This window comes from Mustela erminea, chromosome 7 (genome assembly GCF_009829155.1).
Source record: "Mustela erminea isolate mMusErm1 chromosome 7, mMusErm1.Pri, whole genome shotgun sequence".
Taxonomy (NCBI): domain Eukaryota; kingdom Metazoa; phylum Chordata; class Mammalia; order Carnivora; family Mustelidae; genus Mustela; species Mustela erminea.
This window is the reverse complement of record NC_045620.1, coordinates 135,940,571-135,949,553: the sequence shown is the minus strand read 5'-3', so window position 1 is coordinate 135,949,553 and position 8,983 is coordinate 135,940,571. Positions and strand designations below refer to the sequence as shown.

Sequence of the window (8,983 nt, the reverse complement as noted above, 5' to 3'; positions counted from 1 at the left end):
ACCTTGCTTTCATAAGAACTAACGAGATGCTGTGGGTAATGCCTCGGCACCCAGGAAGTCCTCAGTACAGGACAGCTGACCTTATGACCATGCTGTTGAGCACTCGGCCCTAGAGTAACCAGTTACTAGGCTTCCAAACAGAAAACCCAAGAACAGGATTTCCTTTTGTAGTCAGGGAACTCCAGCCACCAAGCTGTGCATCTGAGCCCAATGGGGGCCAGGTGCTAAAGGGCACATCCCCACCTTGACATGCATACACACAAGATTAGCGTCAGGGTCTGAGGTCCCCATACAGGATCTCGAGACTCCTGATGCACAAATCAGATGCATTTCTTAAGGGAAGTTAAGAACCATTTCCTTAAGTTTCTTAGCGTCCCTGAATTTCCACAATCAGGTGCCCTAATAATCAACCTGGAAAGCCTACACTGAGAGCTGCCTTGGAAGGTGTTTGTCTCATAATTTGTCACCCCCCTCCCCTCCCAGCTGGTTTCATCAAATGATTGATAGTCTCCATGGCAACTGCCAAAGCCTGGGTCCCCTGAAATCCCTGCCCCCACCCTCCCCAGCCCAGCTAGTAGGACGGCCCAGACTGCTGAGTTCCTGGGCTCTTTCAGATCCCCGAACAAAGGTTATTTTGAAATGGCTTACTCGGCCCAGGAGGTGAGCACTTTGTTCCTGAAACCAGGTGCCGAGATGACAAGGACTTCCCTTTAACCGTTGGAGCATTATCAAACAGGGAATCATGGGGCTGGTGAGCATTAGAAGAATCAGACAGATTGAAACGAGGAAGAACCGTAACCAGGCCGTCAGCCTGTGAGCACTTTTGGAGAAATGTGAGCCAAACGGGTGATCCGAGGCTCCACAAGTAGCCATTGTTTAAACCATTTATACAACAGCACCACCTGGGAAAGCCCACTTGTTGGCGGGGTTTGAAAAAAATACTTTGCTGAAATCAGCACAGCACAGCCCGCATAAGGGCAGTCTCCGGCTTGCTGCTGGGACTGTGCTGCCCCCCTTTCCAGCCTCAGAAAGGTTGTTTCAAGTACACTGAAGCAGCAAAAAACAAGGACAGAAAATCACAAACACTGTGGGGCTACAAGGAGTTCAGGGAGGGGGAGAAATCAAGCTTCCCCGAGCTGCAGAGTTCCCTGCCAGACAAATGACAATGACGGGGACTGGAATTAAAAGGGAAGGGACACCATTGACCTTTTCATTTAACTTCAAGGGCAAGTTCTTTTGGTGTGCGGCAACATTTGCCAGCCCCTCACCTAGGATGCTCCCCAGGGATCCAGGAGACATTTTAAGCCTCTCAAAAGAACCCCAAAACAGCTTTAGAAATAGGATTAACCTTTTGCAAGGTGAGCAGTCTGGCTTCATTATTTATCTTCGGAGAAAGGGGAAGTACAGGAAGCAAGACGAGAAATATGGCAGGAAGAACACTACCAGCAAAGCGAGTTAATAACTTGAACACCACTGGCTTTTCATTCACTGCACCAGGGTTTGTGAGCCATTGCCTCCCGGATACCTTGGGAGTCACTGGGACGTCAAAGGGAAAAACTCTGGGTCTGTGCCCTTGGGGAGCCCCCACAGGACACACAGACTAAGCAGACAACTATATCACCCAGAACTAGCGGGGGTAGGACCTGGTAATATGGCAACCAAGCCCTCTACTCTGAGGTCTGAGGACAGAGGGGGTTTGTGCTGGATGGACACGGGTAGAGAGATAATAAGAAAGAATGGTGTTGGAAGCTCAGAAATGTTGAGTTCCAACTACCTCTTGAGACACACCTTTTACTTCCTTAGTGCCTTATCCGGCGCCTGCCCCCAACACCACAGAACAGTGCAAAGACTCAGGAGAGGATGTGAGAAACCATCCTGAGAATTTTTAGAAGACATCGTAAAATCATGACACTTGAGAGCTATTTTTTTATTTTATTGTATTTTTTCAGTGTTCCAAGATTCATTGTTTACGCACCACACCCAGTGGAGAGCTATTTTCCAACAGCCAGACTCTGGGTCCAAATCAACAAGTTTCCATCTGGTACCATTTTTGTTACCAATTAAAAATTAACTGCCATTTTTTTTAAAGTATACCTATTTCCTTAAAGATGTTCAAATATATCTCAGGGTTTTAATCAATTGGGGAGTATTTACTGAACACCTCCCCAGTGCCATATCCTGTTTGACATCTATAAATAAGTCATAAAAAGTACAACTAAGCAAGAGTCTATCAGTGGCATCAATCTTTGGTTTCCCCTTTCATTTCTACTCATTGGTCCTCGCTAAGTAAGTGCCATTTTTTTTCTTCAAGAAAAGCTTTACCAATTGTGCTTCTCTGGGTGTTCATGTCCTGGGGAAAGAGACCAACGTGCAGCAGAAATGAGGGCAATGGCATTTGGCAGGAGGAGTAAATGTTGGGGTTTTACCACCCTCTGAAAACGGGCTTACAAGATAAAATCCAACGTTTGACGTCTATGGTATTTCCAACAGCAACAGATCTGAGAGGAGCAGCTGGTCAGAAGAATGAACAAAACCCCAGCAATTCCTCGGGCAGCCCAGGTTCACCCATGCCAACAGAACCCGCACCTTCCCCTGCACAGGTGCACCTCGCCGGCCCTGCTGAGACGCTTCCCAGCAAGGGTAACCAGTCTTCCCTGCGGTTCTGTGACGAGGCACTGACTCAGTGCCTTCCCCCTCTTTTGTCTGAGTTGTATCTGGGCACTGTTTTTTTTCCTTCCAGGGGACAGAGAAGAGAGAATGCCAAGATTACTGGTGCATTAAATGATTGAGAAATGTGTGCCATTTAAAGCCATTTCACTTCCTGCCTGATACCACAAAGAAGCTTTTTAATAAAGTTAGCCTTGCCTCTCCTTAATGTCACTGTGCGTCTGGCTTGTTTTGCCCATTTTTTGTTTTCAAAACTGGATATGATCACGGAACCCTTGTTCCCATCGCCCGAAACAACCGCCTTTCAAGACAATTAATTTTGACAAAACACACCCGTGGTCCCCCTGGAGGAGGACAGGGAAGAGGGATCAGGCATGTGAGGATGACCCGGTGGGAGCAGAAGACAGCAGGCAAGGGACACAAGTCATCACCCTGTTCTGAAAGGGACTGGCTGCCATCAGGTTCCCAGGGAAAGCCGAACCCTCAGGCTTTGGAGGGACAATGAACAGTAAACAGCTCTCAGAGCAAGGGCCACCCTCCTTTGGCATTTGCCCATGCTTACCAAGCCCCGTGGTTGGCATGTGACTTTTCCCAGCCACAGCCAGAACAAGAAACACTGTGAATTGCTTTAAGATTTCCCCAGGAGAATTCCCAAAGCGGGGAGAACCCATACCTTACATCAGCACTGCTGTGGCCACACCGCACTGTTGCTACTAAAACCCAAGTTCTCCTTGTGACTTATAGAATATCTAGTTTAAAATAGTTAGAGCTGCTGCCTCTCCTGTCTCCCCTGTGCACCGGGTGCCCCACATTTTGTGTCCATCCTCCCATTTAAACTTCTTGACATCTTGCGAGATAGATGTTGTTGTCTCTCTTTACAGGTGACAAACAAAGGGAGGCATAAGGAAGCTACGTGGTTTGATCTGGGCCAACTGATGACAATGTCACATCACGTGGTGTGCACCCAAGTCCAGGCTCTTGACTGCCCTCCACACCCTTCCAGGGCTTCCTGGTCTACCTCTCAAATAGCCATGTCTGAGAAAGACCCAGTCCCAACAGAGTGGCCACACGTGTTCTTTCAGTATTTACTGAGGCTCTTCTCCTCTGCAGGCTCTTGAGATGAAGGGAAAGTGTGTGTGGTGTGTCGTCTAGAACTGCGTTCTCCAGTATGGTAGCTACTAGCCACGTGTGCCTCCTGATCGCTTGACACTTCACTAGTCTGAATTGAGACGTGTCAAGTGTAAAATGCAAACCAGATTTCGAAGACTTGGAATGAAAAAGAGTGAAAACTGTGCCACTAATGATTTTTCTATTAGGTGTTGAAATAATACTTCTGTATACTGGAGTAACTAAAAAATAGTTGTTCATTTATTTTCATGCGTCTCTTTTTATTTTTTTAAAGAGCAGCTTCCAGACAGTTTCAGGTTACAAATGTGGCTCATGTGACACATCTACTGGGCATCACTGCTCTCAAGGCACATGCCTGGTGAGGATGACCAGAGGCCGGCGCTGCCCCCATGACACAGGTCAGCAAAGACCGTGAAGGAAGCCCATGGCGAAGGCCTATGGGAACGCACATGAATTGCTACACTCAGGCCAGAAGAGCTCAAATATGAAGGTCAAGCCCTTCTCATCAGTGGTCTGGGCAGATAACCTGGCACACTCAGGGCCTGTCATAGAAACACTCAACACCCCGATACACTTACAGCGGCCGGATTAAATGTAGGATGAACTCGGGCAAGAATGCTAGATTCATCTCCAGACATCAGCCTCAGCTCTGATCCGGGTTCCGCTCTGGTTTTCATCTTGATCTGGGCTTTATTCCGTCACAAACGATCCCAGACGCAGAACCTCTCTCCTCATGGCCAGCAGGTGTTCAAATCTGACTTGCCTTGTTTTTATGGACCCTTCCCCATACCCCAAATGTCTTTGCAGACTGTGACATACACTCCTTGCTACCTGTTTGGTACCCAGGCCTCCCTTGTTTCTTGCTCGAAGAATCCCACTTTGGTTCAGAGCAGCCGTAGGACAGGCCGAGGTGACAGCCGTGATTGCTCTAAGCCGGTGTTAACCATTCTGCTCCTCACTCCCCAGGACCCCTGGCAGCAAGGTGGGCACCACCCAGTCCCGGCCCAATGTCCCTCCGTGCCCCACCGCTTTCCTCCTGCTCCCGACGTGACACCTGGGGTCCTACCAGCCATATTGCCACAGTGAGCGGAACTCCATGAAATTTGCAAAAAGTTTGGCACTAATACTCTGAGCTTCTAAACCAGGGCTGGCAGCCACTCATCTTGGTCTTCATGTTCTCTGAGGAAAAACCAAATCCTTGCTATTTAAACCGCTGCAGGCAGACACTCAGGTGTGCTGGGACTTGTAGTTGCTGACATTCCGGACGGACAGAAACCAAACCTGAAAGGACAGAGTCATTTATCCGAATGCGTAGGCAACTGCACAGCAGCCCAATCACCGCTACACCACTCTCTGCCCCGTGGTCCATTTCAGTGGCCAGTTTCAGTGGCCATTCCCAGGGAGCTCTGTGTGCCCCTTCCCACCATGTGTCGTGGCAGCCGTTCAAGGTGGAACACTGGAGGGTTCAAGCTGATGGTTATCGTTGAAGATCCACACGGGTCGCTCCTATCTTCAGATAAACCTCACGGTCATGGGGCAGGTTCCTCTTCCCCAGGGTCTCGCGCACCTTTTTTTCATGCCCTACCCCCACGACATGAGAACTGACACAGGATCATTTATTGCTCAAAAAAATGAACAAATAAAAGACAGGGTCACTCTCTCCCCTCAGAAGCTCAAGACCAAATATTTGTTGTTTGTTTAAAAAAAAAAAAAAAAGACAGACTTGAAAGTTGCTAAGAGAGTAAAAAGCTTTGATGTTCTCACCACAAAAAAAAAAAAAAAAAAAAATGTGATTATGTGAGGCGATGGAGGTGTTTACCTTCTTGTGGTGATTGTTTCCTGACGTATATGTGGATCAAATCGTCACTTGTATGCCTTAAGCTTATATTATGTGATATAGTCAATTTGATGTCAATAAAGCTGGGAAAAGGAAAACCCACGGCCCTCCTTGTCCCGCACCCTGTGGCAAACCCTGTCCTCCGCCTACCTGCCACAAGTCCTTCTCACCACCCTCTGTTCGAAGCCCAGCGCGTGGACATGTGGGGAGCCCTGAGCCTCCAGGAGCAGGTCCCGGTTATCCAAGCCATTGGCGGCAGTGCCCTGGCCAGGGTCGGTGTAGGGACGGACACGAGCTTAATTCTGACCAACGATCGGAGGGAGGGAGTCAGCTGGGAGGCATCTGAGACAGTCTTCCTTCCTCTGCAAAGCCCATTGCACCAGGAGTTGCTGCAGAAACCACAGGGACGCCTGGGTGGCTCAGTGGGTTAAGCCGCTGCCTTCGGCTCAGGTCATGATCTCGGGGTCCTGGGATCGAGTCCCACATCGGGCTCTCTGCTCAGCAGGGAGCCTGCTTCCCTCTCTCTCTCTCTGCCTGCCTCTCCATCTACTTGTGATTTCTCTCTGTCAAATAAATAAATAAAATCTTTAAAAAAAAAAAAAAAAAAAAAAAGAAACCACAGAGCCGGGTCTGGAGTCTCTTGATGCCAGAGACATCTAGTTTCTGCTCCTGTGAGAGCGCCGGGCAGCTCTGAGTGGCCAGGACAGGGAGGTGGGTGGCAGGGCCTTCGGCTCCACGCAGTTATCCAGACACCCAGACCCTGGCCAGCAGCAGCAATGCCACCCTGAGACCGGCTTCCAAAGCCACCTGGGTGGGGCACAGCCTGGGGAGCCTGAGCGGGGACGCCTGGTCTGCGTTCCTTGACAGCATCTCCCAGAAGGACACCTCCACGGCCCCCGAGCAGTCAGCGCACACAGGGCCCTCTCGGTGTGTCCCAGACCTCTCAGTCCCACCTGACCCAAGCTCGTGGGGGGCCGGAAGGGGCAAGCATGCAACTGGTACACACGTTCCTTTGGGCAGACTTAGCCACATGGCCAACCTGATGGCAAGAGAGGGTGAGAGATGGAGCCTAGCTCTGTGTCCAGAAAGAAAAAGAAACAGCTTTGCTACAAAGTGGAAATAAAGCACTGCAAGCTCATAATGAGGAAGAATTTCAGAGCAGGGACCCAGAGCCCTAAATCACATGCAGGACCCGAAGCACAGGGCTCTGGGCAACAGCCCATGTCACCACCCCTTAATTCAATGCTGGGCAATGGAGGTGTCCCTTCCATGGCAGGTGACATCATCTCCTTGTTCCCTGACCCCCGCTCTCTGACAGGACCTACGGCCCATGCCACGTTTTCCCATCAGCATCCTACTACGCGATGCTCTCTCTTTCTGAAACTCTGCGGGGTTGGGAGTCCCACCACACACCTGGGAGCCCCTTCCTGAGGCACCACAGCCCCTTGCATGTTTCGAGGGGAGTGTCACTCCATCAAATTGAATCTAAATGTTCAGAGTAACAATTTCACAAAGAGAAACCACACAGATTTGAAGATCTGATGTGCTCTGGGGGATACAAAAAAAAGGCAGCTAAAATCAGTTTAGCAAATTGGGCAAAATTTGTGGCCTGCTTTCCTTGACAGCATCTCCTAAATCGACAACCTAATGTCTCTATGAACAGTTGCCTTTTTATTGGATGATCGCAGTAAAAGTACACAGAATAACTCTCTGCTGAAATCGAGAATTCTCTGGCACCACCTGAACCAAGTTCATTTGTGTGTTTTAAAACAATTTGCATTTGGCCCTGTGCTCTGTTGTACTCGCCGGCATCACCCCCATGGTGAACGTGGGGCATGGCTCAGCGATGGCACACACACCCGCTGCCAGGATGGCCTCAGTCGCTGGCATTGCCACTGTGCCCATTATCCCCTCCCTTCCAGCCAGCTCACCTCACGGCCACAGCAGTGCTTTCCAGAAAGGGGCATGGTCAGGTACACTGACAGCTGTTCCTGAGCATTGCGAGTCCACAGGAGGGAACCAGCAGCAAAGAGGGGTAGGGGCCAAGCCAGGCTCAGAGAACCTCATCCATTCCTTACACTGGGATGATGGTGATGATGGTGATGATGATGATGATGATGGCGATGATGGTGATGATGATGGTGATGGTGATGATGATGACTGTGATGATGGTGATGATGATGCTGATGGTGATGGTGATGATGGTGATGATGATGGTGATGATGGTGATGCTGGTGATGATGGTGATGATGGTGATGATGATGGTGGTGATGGTGGTGATGGTGTTGATGATGGTGATGGTGATGATGATGATGATGGTGATGGTGGTGATGGTGATGGTGATGGTGATGATGATGGTGATGATGATGATGATGATGGCGATGGTGATGATGATGATGATGGTGATGGTGATGATGATGATGATGATGATGGTGATGATGGTGGTGATGGTGATGAAAGCTTCCTTTCAAGCATATCACTTCCTTGTTGACAGGACTATGATGATATTTGCAAAGTTCTTGACTTTTCCACCTCGCAAAGTGTGCCTGGCCCAGGGAAGTCATGGTCTAGGCACATGGCTGTGAAGAGAGTGGACTCAGAGGGTGCTAAGGGTGGATCCAAGTTTTAAGAAGGGAGAGGTAAAAATGACCTTGGATCCATTTATCAGGTGAAAAGACACCCCCATCCACACACACATCCACAACACACACACACACACACCCTGATTACAGAGCATCTACTACCTGGCGGGGACAGCCCTAACTCCTTCTATATATCATTTCACTTACAATCCCACAGGTGCTATAGTGATCTCCATTTTACAGGTGAGGAAACTTAAGTCTTTTAGAAGTAAGGAGACCCGTCCAAGGTCAATGGCATTTCAGTAGCAGAGCTGGGAAGCCAATGCAGACTTGACTGAACCTGGAGCCTGTGACTTTCCCTACAACTGCCTGCCTGCCACTGCAGGACCCCACAGGGACCATGGTTCTCCCGGGCTCAGGCCTCAGACTCACACAGGTCCACCTCCACCACTTTGGCCCTGGAAAAAGTGTGCAGCATCTGAGATGGGGGTCACACATGCTCAGTAGAGAGAATTAGGGGAAAACAGACAAAAAATTCCATGATTGTCTCATTTCCCAGGGACAACCACTCTCCATATCCTGGTGCATTCTTTCTAGTCTTTTCAGGATACACACACATATAGATATATGTTCTACAGACATGTTTTTACATGATAAGGCTCACACTATACTGAAACCTAACGTTCCGGCATAGACATCTTCCTGTATCCTTAACTACTCTTCAGAATGATTTAAGGCTTCTAAAGTATTTTAAAAGATGTACGTAAAT

The 8,983-nt window shown here is 49.1% G+C and overlaps 1 long non-coding RNA gene across 1 annotated transcript; it reads left to right on the top strand.

Annotated features, from left to right (window-relative positions):
• The first annotated feature begins 2,119 nt into the window (after positions 1 to 2,119).
• Positions 2,120 to 3,959, top strand: LOC116596587. Its single transcript, XR_004288201.1, has 3 exons — positions 2,120 to 2,286; positions 2,491 to 2,640; positions 2,741 to 3,959. It is a non-coding gene; the product is annotated as an uncharacterized LOC116596587 (long non-coding RNA).
• Positions 3,960 to 8,983: the final 5,024 nt, after the last annotated feature.